This window comes from Excalfactoria chinensis, chromosome 11 (assembly GCF_039878825.1).
Source record: "Excalfactoria chinensis isolate bCotChi1 chromosome 11, bCotChi1.hap2, whole genome shotgun sequence".
In the NCBI taxonomy this organism is placed as follows: domain Eukaryota; kingdom Metazoa; phylum Chordata; class Aves; order Galliformes; family Phasianidae; genus Excalfactoria; species Excalfactoria chinensis.
The window spans coordinates 14,347,555-14,368,027 of NC_092835.1; the positions used below are offsets into that span (position 1 = coordinate 14,347,555).

Here is a 20,473-nt window from a genome sequence, read left to right on the forward strand (position 1 = left end):
CAAGCAAGAGAGAAATGGTCCTTCCTTCAGCAAATAATAGTTATGTGAAATACAGAAAGTTACTTAAAGCATGTTAAGAGCGATTTGATTTTAATCTAATAAATGTATAAAATAACCAAGGATAAAAATCCAGGAAGGTAATGAGGGCTGATTTTTAACAATTTAAAGGATTATTTAATGTTCAAAATGTGGGAGTTGTTTGGTCTTACGTGCTTAAACACGCAGACGCATGTAGAGAGATTTATCTATGTAAGCAGTTTGCCCTCCTCCACAATGCTTGAAGATGCAGAATCTAACTGAACTGATAGAATATGTTCCTTTCTCATTGTAGTGCCTCCCACTGACTGTGTATAGTTCTCCAGTAGACTTTGGCTTGTTTCTTGATTATATGGGGTGTTATAATTTCCTGATGACTGATTATGTTATTTATAATGCAGAAGGTGTTAATCCTTTGGTGATTAACACTCTATTTGAATTACCAGAGGTCAAAGGTACTGTTTTTTATTTGGGTATTTTGCAGGATTTCTTCCAGTGGTACTTTTCCTATTGAAGGTTTTGTTCTTTTTTTTTCTTTTTTTAATCTGAAAACCACTTTGAGGTAATTCAGAGCAGTGGGGAGCAAACAGTGAAGCATCCTCCTTCTTTTGGGACCCAAAGCTGTTCATGCTGAAGTCATGAGAAGGTGAATTTTCCTTTGCAAGAAACAGATCTTGCAGAAGTTTCCTTCTTAACCATTTTGGAGAACAGATTTATTAAAGATTCCATTTCATACACATGCACACATATGTGGATGGTGATATGGACATACCTCTGGGTGTACATGCACGTATACAGCTGTGTGTGTATACACATATGCATGCTTACATGTTGATGAGTACACGCATTCTTTATTACATGTAAATGTTTACAACTGTCATTTCAAGTGGTTTGGAGGTGCTCTAGAGACAGCTGGCCAACTGTCAGCTGGTCTCCCACTTACTGTGTTTTACAGAACTGAAAATTGAGAAGGTATTTTATAGGCCTTTGAAAAGCTTGTGATGAAGTGGAAGTTAACCTTAGCCAAGTTTCTAGCCTCTCTGGTAAGACTGTGGTCGTCTTCATGTTTTGCTGAGCTGGTCCGCTTTCAGGTCTGAAGCTGGTGAGAGGGGAGCAGTGAGAGCTTTATTCTGATTTTGCTTTGTTGTATACAGCCCTGAGTTTGTGTAAGCATGAAAACACCTCCAGGGTAATTTGCTTGTCTGCAGGTTTTCTTAATTGTCTTCAGTTTCAAAGACTTTCTACTGGTCTGTGTCAGTTGACCAAAGTGTGACACTGGCTTTACATGCTGTTATGATTATGACCATAGCACATGGTCTGGACTGCAGAGGCTAAAGCAGATGTTCCATCTTCGTGATGCAGAAATTCCATCTGCTGTGGGTATGGAAAAGCATGGGGATTTAGGAAGACCTGCAGGAGTTCCTTCACTGGTGTTTTTCCACACTAAAACCTTTGTGCTGCTGTGTGAAGCTGTTGGAAGCCAGTTACAGGAGCACTGTTTTGGTAGCTGCTAGCCCTCTGAAGTGATTAAGCCTTGTATATAAACAAAGAAGTTATTTAAGGAAGGAAGCATTATTATTAGGAAGCCAAAAATGAAAGGAGAGCGGGTCGCCTGGTGGGATCTGTATTTGAGCACGAGGCTGCAGTTCGTTTACAGTTGCAGAGATCTTGGAAATCTAAGGGTCTGCCTCCTCATTTTCCAAGAATCTTAACCAGTCTTGACTTGTTTCTTTAAGAGAATTCAGCATCACCGTAGGCTGGTCAAGTATTAGCAATGTATATCTCCCAGAGCTGGAACCTGGTTTCACTGGCATCTAGAAGCTCTGTTTTAACTCAGTCTCCGGCTGCGGACTTAATGCCTGAGCTGCTGGATGAAGTCATTCAGTCTGCCAGAAAGTTGGAACAGATTATAACAATATATGTTTAATCAGTGCCCCAAAAATTGTGGGTGCTCAGTGCTGCTCTACGTTGAAAAGGGTGTCTGTTAGGGATGCTCCAGCTCTTCATACCATGATTTTGTTTTACTGCCTGTATGCCAGCATTTACTCTGCTTTTCTCGGGTGTTTTGCTCTGAGCTCTGTGAGGTGCTAAGATTAGCGCTGTTTTGCTTTTGTCAAAATCTTTCATGTTTGCTGTGACAGATAGGTGAAAAAGTAGTATTTGTTCTGCTGCAGCATGCAAGGAATCCAGCACAGACACTGAAGACAATTAGTCCTATGTTGTGGGATAAAAAGCAGACATGCTGAAGTTGTAGGGGGACTATTTTCCTGTACGTGCTCCTTGGGGGATCTTTGCATATAGCACTGTGGCTTCCTACATGACTTTTCTTTTTAAGATTATTTAACTGCTGTCTGCTGTTCAATTGCTGGCCTGTGGTTAGCTTTGTTTCTCTTGTACAAATAAAACACACTGCACTGACTTTATTTCATTCCCCTTTTTCCACCCCTTTTTGTTCCCTCAGTGTTTTGCTCACATTTTAATAGTTCCATTTGAGTTTAGCTGTGTTTATTCTAGTTCTGCAGAGAGCGAGTGGTACTACAAAATGTCTGGAAAGCATAAAGGCTGGAAGTAGGGTTCAGTAGCAGACAGAATTCAAGGCAAAGTGGTTTGTGAGCTGAGCAGAGAAATGCAGAAAGTAGTGGGAAAGGAGGGAGGACCAGCAAAGGGAAGCGATGGTGAGAAGGAAGAGAGTTTGTAAGGTGAAAGAAGGGTAAAAAGTGCAGAGAAAAGAGAAATAGAAGTATAAAGAATCTTGGAAGTGCAACAGATATTTTAACAGGAAGAGCGATGAATTAGAATCTGTCAGTGTACTTTTTGAAACTTCTTTTTGTAGTCAGCATAATGGAGCTAATGTGGAAGTGTCTCATCTTTCAAAGTTGTTATTCCTTTGCTTTGCTCCCTGAGGTGAGAAGAGCTGCAGTCAGTGGAAGAACAAGAAGGAGAATTCTTGCTTTTAGAGGTCAAAATTTCTCAAATTGCCTGTCTAATTTTAGCCTGTATTCTTGGGAATCTTGGGCCAAATACAATGGTTGGTGCTCTGTCTGTAGGAGCTGTAAGGTATTAATATGAAAATCTATGTGGTTTTTTTTCTTATTGAAATTAACCTGTTGGCTGTAGTGTTTCATATAACTTCCTAGAACAATATTAGCTATAATAACAAATAGCACAGCCACTTAAAAATGTGGCTTGTGTGAATGTCCTTTTTTCTCTTTATCTGTCAGAAATGGTTTTGTCTGCTGATAAATTTCTGAATCACCTTTAAGAAGTTGTTCTGAGTTGACTTTACTGTAGCAGGAAGTCCAGCCTTAAATCTGCAGGTGGAACGTCTGCAGTGATGTACCTGTGTGAAATATTCAGTGATGAACTGCCTGATTAGAAACACAGAGTATTTACTACTTCAGGTGAGGGGGAAAAGGAAACTAACTCAAGGAAAGGAATTAGCAAAACAAGGAACGTAGAATGGAGGTTTTAACTCGATAAATATGAGCACTTTAAATGTGAATGGTAAGATCCAGCTTGGTAACTAAGATCTGCTTCAGGAAGGATGGAACAAGTTTGCTGACTTTGCTCCTAGAGCAATGTATTTAGCAGCTTTTAAATTGAAGATTATATTGTGTGTAAATATGTATTATATTGTGTTTTTGATGGTCTTGCTTCAAAGCCTGTTGAGATCTGCTTCTTTTTCAGTGTCATGAACAACTACTTCTTTACTTGGATTCAACCATAATTATTTGCAGAAGTGCTGTAATCTCTTCTCAGGACAGCTCTTTGAATAGTTGGTATAATGGACATCAGCTGTTATCATGATTCTCATTATTAGGGCTAAGAATCTGTTGCTGTGAATCTGTGACGCTCTTCTTCTGATGACACCTTTTGTAAGTCAAATTCATCCAATTAAGCTACTACACAGTCAAAATATGCTGCTGTGGTCAGCAGGCAGCAGGTTTCTGTATCTGCAGTGTTTGAACTGGTTCTCCAGTCCCTGGTTTCCCAAGGATGTAAGTGATGGCTCCATCGTAAATGTTTTAGATCACAATGACAGCTGGGAAAATTAAACATAGCTGGCAAAATCTGTTTTCTGTCTGGCCAAGCAGAGGAGAACAGGTGAAAAAATTCCCTGGGAAAATTAATTCTTATGAGGAGTGGAGAATCTTTTCCTTTTTGCTTTATTAATCTCATTGTATTCTGCAACAAATAAGGCTAGCTTAGGTTTCTGTATGTGTTATTCTCATGCAAGTTTATCCTTTATTGCCTTGGAATATGGTTTCTAGGCCATATTGTAGAACTCATTGCTAAACTTTCTCTAAATGCATGGGAATTTTTCTCTTTAGGATTTCTTCCAGAACAGTTGCAATGACCCGAGAATTGAAGGAGCTTCAAAATGCTGTGAAAATCTAAGAGAAAAGATTGCTAATTTCCTTGAGATATCCTTATTTATTTCTTGTGAACATAAGTATTACCTTACCCTGCTTTAAAAATAGCTCAAGATGTTGAGTCTTATGCAGGAATTGTGTTCTAAAACAGCAGTTTTGACACCTGCTTGAGCACAGCTGCTCAATCCTGGCTCCTGGTTTGATCCTGTGCTGCACACTTCAGAGGAGACCAAAGGACTCCACCTGTTCACATGGCTCCTTCAGCCAGGGCTTGGAGTACTGGAGCATGCTGCTATCAGTGAGCTCCCCCTGCTCCTCTGCAGCCCAATTCTTTCTAGTTTCCACGGCAACTTCTTAAGTAACTACGTCTAGCAAAGTAGCAATTCACTGCTAGAAGTAATTTGATAGTCCTTCTTGTGACCTATACCAGTCACTGGCTGTTCCTATTTGAGCTGAAGACTCAAAGAGAGTAATGGAGTACTTCACTGTTTCATTCCTTGCTTTTCTTTTTTTCTTATGTAGGCTGCAGCTCAGAAATGAGGTTGTGGGATATTATTTATGTATTTAAAAAAAAATCAGTGTATTGTTACCTTTAAGATATACAGACATTTATTTGTGGGGAAAGTTTATTGCAAAGTAAATGGTAAAAACTGTGCTGCAGTTACATGAAAGAGACAAACATACATTCATTATTTCCTGAGTATGTAGTTTTTATGGGAAAGTAAAGGAAGGAATGGCTGGGTGTCATTACAAAGTAGGTAGCAGAAAGCAGTGGAATGGGCAATGAGACTTGTAAAGTGTCCTGAAAACTGAAACACCAGTGTACAAAGTACTGCTTCTCCTCGCGGAGATGGGTGCCATATGGCAGCATTAAGGGGGGTGCAGAATAGGAGACAAGAATCCTATTATTCCTCACTTCCATTTGCTTACTCTTTGCTTAAGGCGAATGACTTAGGATGTGTGTGCACCTTCCTGTGGCACAGTGTTTATGGACAAGGCACCTGTTTTCCCGATCAAGCTGAAATTTCTTTAGTGCCATTCCAGCTTTGGCACTTCTGATTACAGTTTGTTTTTGTAGTAGTTCTAGAATCAGGCTGTTTGTGGGGTGGTTTTGTAACTATCTCTAGGTTGAAATCTGCATTCATTTTCAAGGGCAATAACTCTTCCCTATCCTAAAGCCTTTCAGTTTTTTCCTTGTTTTCCTTGAAAAGGCCATCTGCTATGATTGTGGTATCGCTATCCCTGAAACCTCTTGGCCTGCTCTTTTTTTCTTACCCTGTCTGTCTCTGGACCTCCTTCTGTAGCTGCCTTGTGCATCTTTGGGACTAGATGGACCGACTGATGGTACTTTAATACAAGATGTTTAAAGTACTGGGTTTCTGGAAAGGCAGCTGTGTGCTCTGGGTATCTTTGGAATGATGCATCTGAGAAGGTAGCCCATATCAGCTCTATATGATCTTCAATAGGTGGAGAAATGTCATGTTCTCAGCTGCATCCCCCTTTCTACCTTTTAAATTTCACATGTATCCACTTGCCACAGTTTTTGTTACTTATAGCTATTTTGTTTATTCTGTATTTCTCTGAAAATAATAATAAAAAGAATTCTTATAGGTCATTAGATTATAAATCCAACAGTAATTGATACAATTATCTTATTTTTAATAACCTATCCCTTCTCTGCTTTACTCTTCTGAGTTCTGTGTTTGCTAAAGTATTCTTCCTAAGTTCCTCTTCTGATGGCATCCTCTGAAGTTAATGGTTTGTTTTTACCCCCAAAACAAGTTGTATAACATGCAAAACTGGAGGAAACATGCTTAGCTGCTCTCTTTTACTGTTACTTACCCCCCAGAGCTGGTTTCTGTATCTGGTTTTGCCCTTAATCAAATAAGATGAAGTGGAGGTTCTTCTGTCATAGTGACGATTGCTGTATCAAGAGAGAACAAGAAAAGCTGCATTGAAAGGCTGTATGGGAGGGCAAGAAAACTGCATGGAATTTAACAAAAGATGTTATAAAGGGCGCCCTTGGAGTGTCAACTTTGTATCTTGTAATTCTGATTCTGAAAATTAATGCTAATGTGTTAATCACAGCTTATCAGGCTGCATAGTGGTCATATACTGGTGTTATCACAAGTAATAAACGACCTCTCTACCCAGTCTTGCTGTTTTTAGCACCACAAAGAAGTGCAATTTTTTTGCACTTTTCCATTACAGGATTTAGTGCGAATAGTCAAACTTTCCCATGGTCTAGGAAATGTGGCATTTTAAGAAGTATTTCATAGCTGAAAAGATCACTGTTATGCTAGTATAGTGATTTTGCAGCACTTTGCTCAGTGGAACACATCTGTGGGGAAAAACCATCCAAAGGACATCCTAAGTTCTGCTCTGTAAAGAAGTGCTCAAAATGACATGCAAAGCATTAGGGGATAGAATCTACCCAATACAATCTCAATTTCAGATACAGGGGAAAAAAAATGAAAGATGAAACTATTCCCACTAGAAACCTTGTAAATCTTAGAAAATATATAAGTTTTCCTCTTTGACATACATCAAAGGCATAAAACTTGAGAGATTAAAATATGTTTTTAATCTTGGTTTGATGAGCAAAACTTTTGCCATAATATTTATTATGAGAGGCTCAACTTGTGTTGCCTCTTCCCTTTGTTCTGTTTATATATGACTTCCTTTCTTCCAAAAAAGTAGGAAGTATCGCTTTCACAAAGCTGAAGGATATTGCAATGGTTTGTTCATTTAAGCTGACTCGTAGGCCCACGTGGCAGGCACAAACTTTTCTTTTATTGTCCTGGGTCCCAGAGGACGAGCAATGCTTTTCTGATGGCTTCCCATGAATGCCTTTCATTTGTGGAGGAGTTTCACTGGCTTATGCTGACTGTACAAAGATCAAACAGGCAGGAAAATTGTGGTTTTGAGAAAGTTAGCCAAGATATTTGTTATTTTCTCAGAAGTTTTTCTTCTCTAACCCTATTTCTTAAGGACAGTATTAGGACAATTAGTTGTAGTGACAGATGGAAAAAAGAGCTTGATGCATCGTTTTCTGTTTAACTTTCAAGTTCTTTCTTGGTTATTAGAAAATTTGTCAGCGTATATTATGAAAATGCTAACCATAATTGCAGTCCTTCTTTATTGCATTTGGAATCATTGACATCCAAAATTAAGTTTAGAAAAAAACGTTGTGGCTTTTTGGTCCTGCAATTGCATCTATACTGGGATCATGCGCCCAGAGTTTTGCTGAAATCACCCAGGTTTTGCCTGGGCGCAAAGGTCTGTCCAACATATTTGATTATAGGATCTGACCTATTGAAGTCTCTTTTGTTTCAGGAATGGTGTTTTTTTCCAGTTGTTTTTTTTTGTTTTTTTTTTTTTCCAGCTTTCTTCATAAAGACTTCAATTTTGCTTAGCTGTTAGTAAATGTAAGTGCTGGAATGAGATGTGCAGACCACAACATCTTTTTAACTGCAGTAATGGCATGTTTTGCTAGCTATACACAGTTTTCATTGTGTTGCTCATACAAAACCTCATGTTTTTCATACAAATTTAGGTTTTGGTGAAGGATTATTCCAATAAAAGTGAAATGGCTTAGGTTTCTGAAGTAAAACACGTAGCATCTTTAGAGGTCAGATGTAGCTGGAACTTGAACAGCTGTACAACATGCATCCTAGATTGTTTTTAATTGTCTTCCCTTTCTCTAACAGCAGTGATTCTTGTTTATATTGTCAAGAACCTTTCTACCAAGTACAAGCAGACCATACTTTAAGGTCACATGCTTAACCCTACTGCACGGTCACAATGTAAATGGGCACCCTTTGTTTTCGTTAATGTATGAGGGGTGGATGCAAGGCAAGGCTGTTCACAAGGCTGGAATAACTTGTTGTAAAAGTGTCTTAAAGAAAGCATATTTTGTCTCCATACCACAGTTGTTTAGCATTACTCTTGTGCACCCAACCAGCACCCAGTTTGGTAATTGATTTTGTGTCATTTTGTTCTTTTGACCTGTGATACTTTCTTTGAATTCATGTCAAATAATAAAAACCAAAGGTTTTCCTCCTTCCTAACACCCTACAAGTGGTAAACAAAGCTTGAACTGGTTTGTTTTTTTCCTTCACACAGCAGTTTACCAGTTGCTGTTAATGCGTTGCTGGAGAGGGGCAAGGTTGACTTTGTTTTAAAAATAAATAAATAAATTCAAAATAATGCTTAGTGTTTTTTCACCATTTGAAAAATGAATAAAACATATCTTTTTGAAATGATTTCAGGAGATTTCAGTAAGCTTTGTGCTTTTCTATCTCTAGTTACAGGTGTGAAGGAAAGATGCAGTTGAAATCTTTTGGGTTGTTTTAGTTTTGATTATCTGGAATTGGCCCTGAATCTCAAGTTGTTCAGAGATTTCAATTTGAATTACCATTAGCATTTGTGATTGACATCTGCAGTTGGTGTTGTAGGCCAGAGAAATTGAAGTTATGCTTTTAAATGTGCTTTACTGTGTTGAGAATCAAGCTGATTTGTTGGATATCTTCATTCTAGGTTGTTAACTTTTGTTAATTTATTAGTTTGGAGTATTAATTTAATGTCATTCATGTCTACTTTTGAGACTCATGGATTTATACCAATGTGTGTATAAACATGCGTAAACCAACACAGGGTGTATACATGTGGGCACCAATGTGAGGAGTTTGACCAAAGAAGGTTGTATTCTATGATTTGTGTTTGTACTGGCTGGTCAAGGTAAGGGTAGGCTGCAACTGTGAAAGGCTGAAGCAACAGAACAAGCTTATCACAGCAAGTTACTGTTCTGTGTATACTGCGAGTTGTCAATTAGTATGAATGGTACCTTCTGGGTTCTCAAATGGTTATCAAGACAGAAAATGGTGTTTTGTTTATTTTTGGTGTTTTATGTGGTTTTCTGGGATGTGACTTCTTTAGTGTGAGGTTAGGTTCGCAGTATTGTGTTCCTGTGTTTTAAATCAGATGAGCCCTGAAATTTGATTTGGTATACATCAAAAATTGCACAGTAACATCTTAAAAACTTTAAATGGAAATAAATAAAGCAAACAAGAAAAAACCCACACTAACCCACAAATTCTATAGTTGAAATGTTGAAGAAAAATACATTTTTTTATGAAATTAAATGTTTTCACCTTTAAAAAGAGAAATATCTCTATGCACTATATGGACAGTTTGAGTTATTGTTCATGTAGGCTATTCCTCTTTTTTGTGAGCTCCAAATACTGTGAAATGTGATTTGTCCTGCCGTGCTGTGATAAAGCAGAATGTGAAGTGGGCAGTAATAGTGCTGGAGATGTGGAGCTGTAGTAGAATTGGTCAGGGTGCCTCTCTAAGGCAGAACTTCTGCTATGAGAGAACAGACATCAAGCTCTCCAGCTTTTCCCAGTAGCGATGGTGTAATTTGTGAGCACATCATGCATATCGTGGTCATACTGTTTGTTTTCTTCGTTAGGCATACAAATGGTAAAGTTAGTGGTAAAGTTAATCTTCCCCGATGGAATGGTTTTTCACTCGTCAAAATTGAGTCATGATTTTCAGTAAGTAGTGAAATGCTCAAATACTTGGCCATTCAAGCTGTTAAACCTCTCTTAAGTGTTTATCTATAAAAAGTGGATGTTCATGATAAATGAACATGAACAAATCACAACATTTATAGTCCAGTTAACTAAAAATTAACTGAAAATATTTAAGAAAAAAAAAAGTATTTTGTTTTTGGTGGCTGTTGTGTTTTTAATGCACTAGAAATGGACAAAGTAACTGTTAACATTTTCTAAATTGATTATTTTTCCCTTGAGCCACTTCCTCATTTTATCCTTGTGTGTATCCTTATATTTGTTGGGTTAATTAGTTGATAATCTGCCTTTTAAGGATGAAAAATGAACCTTTTATTTCCTTTCTCCCGAGGAGATAAATTAATTACAGAGAGCTTTATTGCTCCCTTCCTCAGAGTGCAAAAGAGAGCAAAAATCCTTCCCCAAATTCACAATGAAGTGAAAACAAACCCATGTGAAAAGGAGAACAGGGAATAACAGTGGTAGAAAAGTAGTTCTTTAATAGCAGAAACTATTGGCATGCTGGTACTTGTCATTTGCTCCAATGTCCCATCTCTCTGATGGAAGGGAAACATGGGCAAAATCCAAACATAACTCCATCGAAACAGCATAATCAATAATTGGGCATGGTTTGTGTTAACTGGTTTTATGGAGTGTGGGTTTTACAGGTAAGTTGTGCTCAGAAGAGCTCCCATCCTGTGGCCTGGTAGAAGTCAGTCTGTGCACAGCCCCTCGGAGGACAAGCATAGCAGAACTGAGCCTGCAGGTGTGCTTTGTCTACTGTGTGTGCCTGCACTGGGAGCACACTCCTGAGTGGTACGCACACTCAGAACAAGGCTGAGTGAACTTTGCATTTCATTTGTTTGTTTTAGCAGGAGGTTCTTGTTCTGGTAAAAAGTTCTTCTGAGCCAACAAATCCATAAATTTGAGTAGACACTATAAAGAAGCATTGCCTTATTATGGAGAAGTGTTACCTTAGCTAGCATCTTATGTGTACCCGGACTACTGAATTCATTTTTGCAGTCTTTTTCTTGTCAAGTGTAAATTTGTGTTGCCTATTGCAAAGATCAGACATTCACCTTTATCACCCATAATGGGAAATTATTGCCCAAGTATGTTATGGTAGAATGTGTATCACAGGATGATACAGCTTTATGCTCTGTTGGGTCAGGATGGAGTGTGTAAGACTTTGTTCCTACACATGTTCTAAATGCAAGAGAAGGAATCTATTTATTCTGTATCTGAGATAGTGACTACACATGTTTTGGGTGACTGATGAGAGCTAACTCAGAAAACTTGTCTGTATGTGCTCCTTGTTGGTTCCTTTTGTTTGTTTGTTTTGCTTAAATTTTCTGCTGTGCTGTATTTGTACTCTTGGGCTGCACACCCTCAATGGCACGCTGTCACCGTTTGCAGGGCTATATAAGAAGTGCTATTCTTTTAAACCAACAAAATGGGAGGAGCACAGGAGGTTAGATCAATGGTCTACTGTTTGGTTGAGGGACCAAAATCACAGCTTGGAAAGAAGTATATTTCCATGCACTGTTGTCAAGATCAACCTATAGCGATGAATGGTACCTTCCTTCTTGCTGCTTGACAAAATCCTATTCCCCATGCATTACATGAATAAGCATAAGATGCCAGGTTTTGTTATTTTATTGCCTGTGCTCTTTCCAGGGGCATGCTCTGATTTCTTTTTCTGTCCCTTTTGCCTTATGTACTGCTGCCCCTTACATGAATATGAATGTTAAATCTACAGGAAGGTGTGCTGTGGTGCTACTGGGGGTAATGAAATTATTACTTGTGCTAAATGTGAGGAAACTTCATTTTGTAAACAATTTGGTGAGAGTCCCATTATTGTAGGGTGATTCATAGACACGGTACCTTTCCTACTGTGAGGAGGATAAAGGCACTGAATGCACATGTCAACAGAAGATATGTGGTTATCTTGCATGTGTACTGAATTGCTACTCAGCTATGCCATGTGTCCTAGATAAAACATGCCCACAGGCACTTCTGGACATACGTGGCCCACCATTTCATTTGGTTGTAGCTAGCAATTTCTTCAGTTTGCAGTATATATCTTATTATGTAACTTAAATCTCCGTACTTGAAATTATTTCAATAGAACTACTGGCACCAAGAATATGTCCCAAATATTTGCAGGTTTTTTTTACAAGCAATTGTGCTAAAATGTATTACGGTGAGGCAGTAGGTGGTTTATGGCCACAGGTGGTGACTTCAGTCGTGTTCAGTGAACATAAGTGTTCAAGGCATTTCCATACGAAATACATCCTGAGATCAGTTCAAAGAAATCAGTGATATGGCCAGTTGCACTTTTAGCACTAGCACTGAGAGCTGCAAGCAAAAATGTGATCGTGACTTCTGTGCAGCTTCCCATATTGAGGCTTCAGTATAGATCAGATGAGTCCGAACAAAGTCTTGCTTACCCTACAGAATTATTTCACTGGAATCAATGAAATTATATGAGGGTTCAACTCCAACTAGTATTCATCTCAACTAGACTTCATTTAGGTTTTAGTGAGATGGCATTACCCACTTCGGGCTTTGAAGCCCATAGTTTTTCCTTTTTTTGTCCCTAAGCATCTGTTGATGATACTTTGACATGCTAAGAAAATTACACTTCTTTTGAGTTTTTCAGCAGGTAAGATCATTTATATTCCAGTTCTTCCATGCTCAGAACTGTTTATAATTGTTGGTGAAAACTGTTCGCTTGCTGAACAAACTCATGCAGGTTGTACCCAGTGTGATTCAGTACTGCAGGTGTGAGCTGTCCCAAGAGCTCATCAGTGGAGTGTCTGGTATTGCATCTTAGCTCAACTGATTTCAGCGATAGTGAATAATCACTGAAGCATATGCTACTGTGCAGTTCTTCAGAACTTAAGTGTTCAGCATAACTACTGTTTGCGTGTGACCAAAATGGGAGAAAGGGAGGTGTATACAAAGGAGTGAATTATTACAAAGAGCACTTTCTGCTTCAGTTCTTGTTCAGAAAACATATGTTCAGCCATGCAGGCAACAGTTGGGGTAAAGACACACTGTAGGTTTGGAAACAAAAGGCATGTTCTTTTCTTGCATTCACAATGTTTTCAAACATATTCACTTGTTAGGGACTAGCCTGTCAGCTGGATCTTCTTGCAAGCCTGATTTCTTTTTCCTGACTTCTTTCAAAAGCTTTTTCCCCCACAATGTTTTACACTTCATATAATCCACTATGCATGGTAGGCCTGCTTCTGTCTTTGTGCTATTGATGATTCAGACGGAGGTGGAGGGGCCGTGCTCTGGGAGAATGTGGCTAAAGGGTAACCTTTCACTCACCCATGCATCTGAAGGTGCTAAGCCACTCTTATACCAAGCACTGTGAGTGGGTCAGTTGCTCTTTCTTGATGAGATGAGTTACACTTCTCTTTTAGAGTGCTGCCAAACTGGTTAGTGCAGCAAAAAAGATTTTGAAAGTGCTGTTCTTTATACTTCTTTTTTCCAGACTTATCATTGTAACTGCATTGAATCATCCTGTAAAGTAAGTTCCCTCTCTGCTGGAAATTCATTCCATTTTGTTATGCCAGAATAACCCAAAGCTGCTTCATCATAGCATTGTTTCAATGCACTTATTTTTTTTGTATTTTTCCAAACATGTAACTCAAGGCTACAATTCAGATAGAACTATATAGGCATAAAAATAATGGTTGTTTCCTTTCTTGTGTAGGAATAAGCTCTGCCTAGTTTAATTTATGACCTTTAAACTCATAGTCCAAAATGTACTGCTTTAGCTCCACAGGTATAGTTAAATGGTACAAGTTTCTGGTGCAGACAAGACCTAAAGTTTTTATGGAAATGTCTAAGTGATCTACTCTCTGTAGGTTTTTCTAGGTCAAACTACTCATCTATCAAGTCAGGTATTCATCCTTTGTTGTCAGCAGTGAATACCTCAAAGAGAGACAGAGCTTCCTACATTTTAATGCGTGTAGGTTTGTTGTATTTAGAGCTTAAGCATATGTCGAACTTCAAGCGTTCTACTCTATAATTGGGTTGTGCACTTGCTTAGTTCAGATGTGCTTAAGTGCGTTTGCTAATTGTGTGCTACTGAGTATAATGATAGAGAAGAATCTCCTGTTTAGCAATAGTTTCCAACCAGAAACTTGAGACTTTTTCCTTTTATCCTACAAAATAATAATAATATAAAATGTTCATAAGATTCCCTGTTCTTCTATAGTTTATTCAAATTCAGTCATAGAATTTGACCCAAAGACGAACTATTTTAATATTGGAAGTATTCTATCTACGTTAGCATCCTTTTTTACTCTTGAATAACTTATTCTTGTGTGAATTCCTTGATTTCTTGTCTTAGAATATGTTCAATGGTGCATGTAAAAGTTTAAAAAACAAAAATGGTTGTGAAGTGTTATGCCAGCCTGTGGTTTATTCATGTATTATGTTGGAGTACTAATAGTGTTAGCTGAGTTCACTGGCCTGGGAAATTACCACTAATATGTCCAATGATTAGGGTTTCCCACATAAGGTCTTTCAGAGCATGAGGATAATTTAGACAACTAAAAAATCCACAGCCAAGAAAACTCTATGTAAATATTTTCTAATGGAAGGTGCCAGCAAATGCATCCTTGCCAGCATACGTCAAAACTGCCAAAAGATCTGTGAGGGTAGGGATTAACTTTTTAGCACTGTCATCTTAAAAGCCTTGACAGGGAAACATTATTTAAACGTTTTTCTTGACTGAATATGACGGCAGAGATGGTAACAGTAGATAAAACTAATATAAAGTAGTTAATGATAGTGACACGTATTCCGAGTCTGCAGCTTTTCCTTTTCACTGAGCTCTGTCAGATGTCCCTGAGAATACTACAGCTTGAAAATAAATTGGCCTTCCTTCTCCAATGAAATTTGATGATTTGTCTCCAGTCTGATGAAAGAAAGCACACGCTGGTATATTGCCTTCTTTCAGGAATTTTTTGTTTTGTTTTATAGGCTCTTTAAAGGTAAATTATGTTTTAGGTGTTGCACTGACTTCTCCGACTCTCAGGAAGAAAACAGTTAATAATAATTTCTTCCCTTTCAGCTCCCATGAGCCTACCTTTACTGTACAGTTTGCCTATAACAGCTAGTAAGGGTAGAATGTACTGAATCTTAAACAAATCTATTAGGATCACGATGGCAAGAAACTGGGAAAATGGCAGGAAAAAAACGAACAATGATTTTGTAAAACCTCCAAAGGTCAGAAAAAGGCTTTCAGTAAGTATGCAGAGGCTAGAAATCAAATCCCATTTCCTATCATAAGAAACCAGTTGTTTTAGCAGCAGTGGTTAATGTACTGTATGTGAAAGATTTAAGACTAGTTGGAAAGCTTTGCTTCTGTTTTATTAGGCTGCTATTGAAAAGCCAACAGCATAACTTCAACTAGGTGCTTTGAGATTTCTTAATGGGCTGTCAAGGGCAAGACACCAGGTCTGTGCTATACTAGCTCTTTCCTGTACATTAAAACAACAGGGGCCAAATGATCATATACAGAAGTATGAATTACTTGATGCTTTCTCTGTTCCATATGGTCAGCCATGTCTTTGGCAATTAATCATGTACAGAATCAGTTGAGTGCTCTCTGAAGCATTGAAGTCAACATTTAGTTGTACCTGTGCCAGTGGGGGCAGTGGGGGTTGCAAGCGTAAAATAGCAGGATGAGGAGCTGCTGGCGCCGAAGCCAGAGCAGCTGGCTTCTATAAACAACACTTTTTTTCCTTTTTTCCTTTTTTCTTTTTTTTTTTTTTTTTTTTCTTTGACAAACATGAGCCGTTTTTCAATATCATCCAAAACATGAAGTTGCTGAGTGAAACCGTGATATCTGGCATAGTGGATTAATAAGCAAAAGGCAAAGAATTGGATTTAAAGTGTCCAAATTGCCGGGTGATAACTTAAACCATACTGGGTACTTCCACATATCAGTGAAAATGGGTGCATTTACTCATATTTTAAGTCAAAAAAAATAACAATAAAAAATTAGAAGTAAAGAAGAAATGAGCAGCGGTTTGTAAGCAATTACTAGCTTTTTTATGGCAAGGAAGTTATGACATGTTAAATTAACATGGCTTAATGGATTTCAGGTTCTATTTTCTCTAAAAGGCACGTTGTTCTGGTTTTGCAGATTTCCATCAGGGAATTTTTTTTGCACTAACGATAACATGAAGTCACAAAAATAATGAGAAACCAAAAGACTAAAAAATACAATAAAAATCAGGCCTGCTTACACATCTCAAACTTCATGTTTTTCCTTCTTGTATTAATTATTGGCTACTGAGAGATGATAGCGATATTAAAGTAGAATTGATTAATAAAGATGCAGAAGCCCTGTCCTATTTAAACTCATGATGAGTAATTTCCATCTTAACTCAAAGTGAAAAAAAATTGTTTGTTGACCCAAGAAAGTGGGTCCAAAAGATGAACTGTCCCAAGTGCCACTTTAACTTCAGTTTAGACTGAGGGCTAGTTTGTTTGACAGGATATTAGGCTTCATGTCTCAAGCTGTATGTTTCTAACCTTGAGAGGTCTCTGTTGGAGGAGGGAGAATGAAACTTTAAAAGACTAAAAAGGTACCAGCGTGGTTGTTGGAGTGTTTAGAGGCTCCTCTTTTGTTTATTTTCTTTTTTTTTTTTCCATTGCTAGTGGCTTATTTACTTTCAAACAAAGGTTCTTCTGCTATGTATGAGGGGAAAGTCTATTTGTAAACCTGTTATAATAGCTATAATGTTAATAAAAGGCATCCTAAGATGAGTAATAAGACATGATTACAAGAGTTTCTGTTCAGTCCCATGTCACTGATATGTTTTGTCAGTGGGAATGAGGTGAATATGATAGCAGTCTATTAAAGTCTTGTCTGTTGCCTTTCTAACACAATAAAAAATATGCCCTGATGGTTGCTGCCAGGCATGTCAGTAGAGCAGTAGATTTATTGCCACTATGCCAGGAAGAAGTTAAAGGATATAATTTGCTGAGCAATCTGTAACGTATGAGACTATTGCCAGCTGCTTTAGATATGTCTATCTGTATATTTATATCTATTTATCTATATACATATATAACATGCTTATATGGGTTTTGGTTTTCTTTTATTTTTAAGACTGTGCCATTTGGGAATTACAAAGGAAATGCCCTTACTGCATTAATAGATCTGTAGGATATGTTTGCAAATGTTAACAGTAGTGCTTGCTGAGGAGACTTGCTGACCAATGGGATGAGAAGCTGCTTCCCTCTAGCGATAAGCAATTTGCTTAATCACATTTCTTAGCTTGTCCAGGATATGTTTTTGCTAGCTCAGGAAGCAGAAGAAAGAAAGTTTCAACGATCTGTAAACATTACCACCCTCAAGAATCTCAGTGAGCCCAAAGATGAGATAAGACAGGCTGTAGGGCTGGTTGTGCTATTTGTTTGTTCTGCTGTCCTGTGGTCCCAAGTGTTCTGAACAGCACTGAGCTGGTGCAGAGTCCAGAGCAGCAGTGTGAAGGCTTCACTCAGCATCGTGCACAGGGGGCCTCTGCAGACAATTATCTGTCATTAAAGAGCATTAAAAGAATTGAGACACGGGGTCAGATTTTCTTTGATGAGATGTGCAACTATAGGGATGTTCAAAAGAAGGTCATTCCTGCCCTTTAGAGCAGGGTGGTATTGGCTGGGTTTCTGTTGGATTTTTATCAGTGTTGATGTGAGGAAATGGCTTTCCCAGCTGATAAGATCTTTGACCGAGTTTCTTGAACCCTTGACCTTTATCAGTCAAGGTATATATTGAATCCCCTTGTTAAAAATAAATCCTGAAACAAGTTACATGGAAAAAATATATATATTTCAAAGGAGGATGTTTTATAATATAACTTTACACAGAATACTGCTTTATCTTATGCAATTTGGGGCTTTTACTGAGACAGTAAGAATGGCAAGTTATTAAGAAATGTCTCTGTAAAAGCTACATATCAAACTCTGCACTCGCATTCCAGGTAACCTTACTGCCCTTAGCACTTGTAGGAAACAAGTAAATCAGTTAAATTGCTACGTATGGTTGTTGTGCATTGCTTAATAGTACTATTTCACCCTTGAGGTAGCCACCGCGTGCTCGCAGGGCTCACTAAAGAAGCGTTTATGATGTCTGTGTCAATCCGTGTTTGACTTCATCTCTGTGCATCAGGACTGCAAGGTGTTAGTGGAAGTCTGGTGTGATATAATTGTTCTCTCCACAACAATTAAAGTATGCTCAGTTCCCAGGTGTGGCTGTGGGTATGGGGGATTCAGTACCAAAGGGACAGTTTTGCTGGGCTGCCAGCATTTTTACAAAAGCATTAAGTGACTGAACCTTTGGAGAAGCAATCACCCATCTTTGCAGACTCTACTGGCATCCTCTTCTCTTTAGGAACCACCAGTTCCCTGCAGTCTGTGCTTTGCACTGATTTAGGGGATCTGGACATTTGTTGGCTGCAAATAACTGTACTTCCAGATTGGTCAGGCAGAACATTGTTGTCTTTGTGGCTTTTCTGCAGTCTTGGAGAGAAATAAACTTATCCTATCTCCAGCTTTCCAATCTCCTGGGGATTTCCCTGTTCTGCTCTGATTCGTACAGCCACCCAAACATTCTGACAGGGAAGTCCTAATGTGCTGTGCCCTGGTCGTATGGTGAGTGCTATTGTACAGAGGGAAGCTTAACTATAATGCTGCATCAAAAATCTTAGAATAGAGAAGAAATAGCCTTAATGGGCATGTTTATTCAGAACAATAAGGAGAGTTCATTTTCATCTCCTGAAGAATGTACACACCTTCATCTTGTGTGAGTATGTTTGAAGACCTGTGCAGTTGCTGCAGATGAGCAGGGCTGTGGAAGTTGGCAGGTACTAGAGCTTGTGGAAAAGACGTCGTAGGTCAGCGCAAGGGAAACCCAGGTCAGAGAATCTTATCTGAAAATACTCTGGCTTTTTGTTTGCTTTGTAATGTCATAGCAGGGTCAAGAATGTGATCTGTACAAAGTTATGGACATTGGGTACATTTTTTGTTTGTTTGTTTTTTGTGCATGTGAGATGGTGCTTGTTTTTGTTTGGATGGAGTTTTTTTGTGTGTGATTTTCTTTGCCTTCTGGAAAGCCAACTAATAGAGATAGGAGAAGGAAAAGATGGATGCTTTGTAGTCTTTGTCGTCTGATGTTGGTGAAACGTTTTTCTTTCTATATGAATCCCGGTATGCTTATCTTTTAGAATCCTTGTTGTGGTTCCAATGTCGCTGCTACTTTACATAGCTTAAGTCTATATTATGCATATTCCAACTTTTGGGAAAAAGATGGATTTTCCTGTTTTTGCAACCTGAAGATAACAATGGTTTATCTTACAGAATCCCTGGAGGAATCTGTGTGTACACATTTCGGCCAGGCAGAGTCTGAAGGGATCTGTGTGCTGTGTCAGTTGGTCATGTTGTTCCCTTAAGAGAGGCCATGCTGGAAGTAGTGGTTAAAGCTATCAGTGATATTTGAGTTGTGTTTTGAAACTGCCCAGGTTTGAAATGTATTTTTAGCTTCCTTTTCTGTGGGGAAAAAAACCTAGGTTTGTGTAAGCATTCTGCCCATTTAGGCCCATCCTTCCCAAAAGCATTTTGGTTCCTTGGTCTGTTTGTAAAACATGCTGAAGAAGATTAGAGCATCAAAGATAAATGAAAATCGGTGGCTGATTAAGGTGAGAAAGGGAAATATATTATTCCAAATGAGTGAAAAGGTTGCAGCTTGGACTCTGTTTTCGTTGTGGTTGGATGTCCATCCAGCAGAGGTCCACAGCACAGCAGTGCACCTGTTGGTAGAGACAGGCATCAGTACATGCTGTTTTGTCACAAGGGAGTTCAAGTTTTCTCACTGGATGATGAAGGACAGATCTGCAGTTTTGTTGGCCTGGATGTTAATGCAACGTTTGGAAAGGCCAGTATCTTGTGTTCTTCAGAGACTGAATGTAATTCTACTCTACAGCTAGGTCCACTGTACATATATATATAAATAGATAGATAGATTCCAGCAATTTGTAATGTATTCCATAAATTTAAAAAGAATGGAGAGTTTTGCTCCTTGTTTGCTTGAAATATTTCATAATGAGATGAAAATAGAGCATGGGTACATGGTAAGAAATTTCTTTCAGGAGACACAATACAAATGGGAATTGTCTTCAGCAAGGTTAAAAGGGTAGGAGGGACTCTTCCCCAAATGCTGTAGTAAGGCAAACGCTTCTAATTTGATGTGATATAAGAAAACAGAAGAGAATGGAATTATGTCTTAAGAAAATGAGCTGGAGTGCACAATGTCTCACTGTGTTACTTAAGGCAATGAGATTTTAAGGTTTACCTTATGTGCCATGTACATTGATTAAATACCAAATATATGGTGGCCATTTCTAACCATCATTTACTGTATTGATTTGTCAGCAGTGGAACTGTAATAAAAAAAAGTATTGA

At 38.4% G+C, this 20,473-nt stretch overlaps 1 protein-coding gene across 2 annotated transcripts in view; it reads left to right on the top strand.

Moving 5' to 3' along the window:
* The window catches only part of FTO (FTO alpha-ketoglutarate dependent dioxygenase), a 219,720-nt gene that overhangs the window by 71,248 nt on the left and 127,999 nt on the right, over positions 1 to 20,473 (top strand). The window lies entirely within an intron of this gene.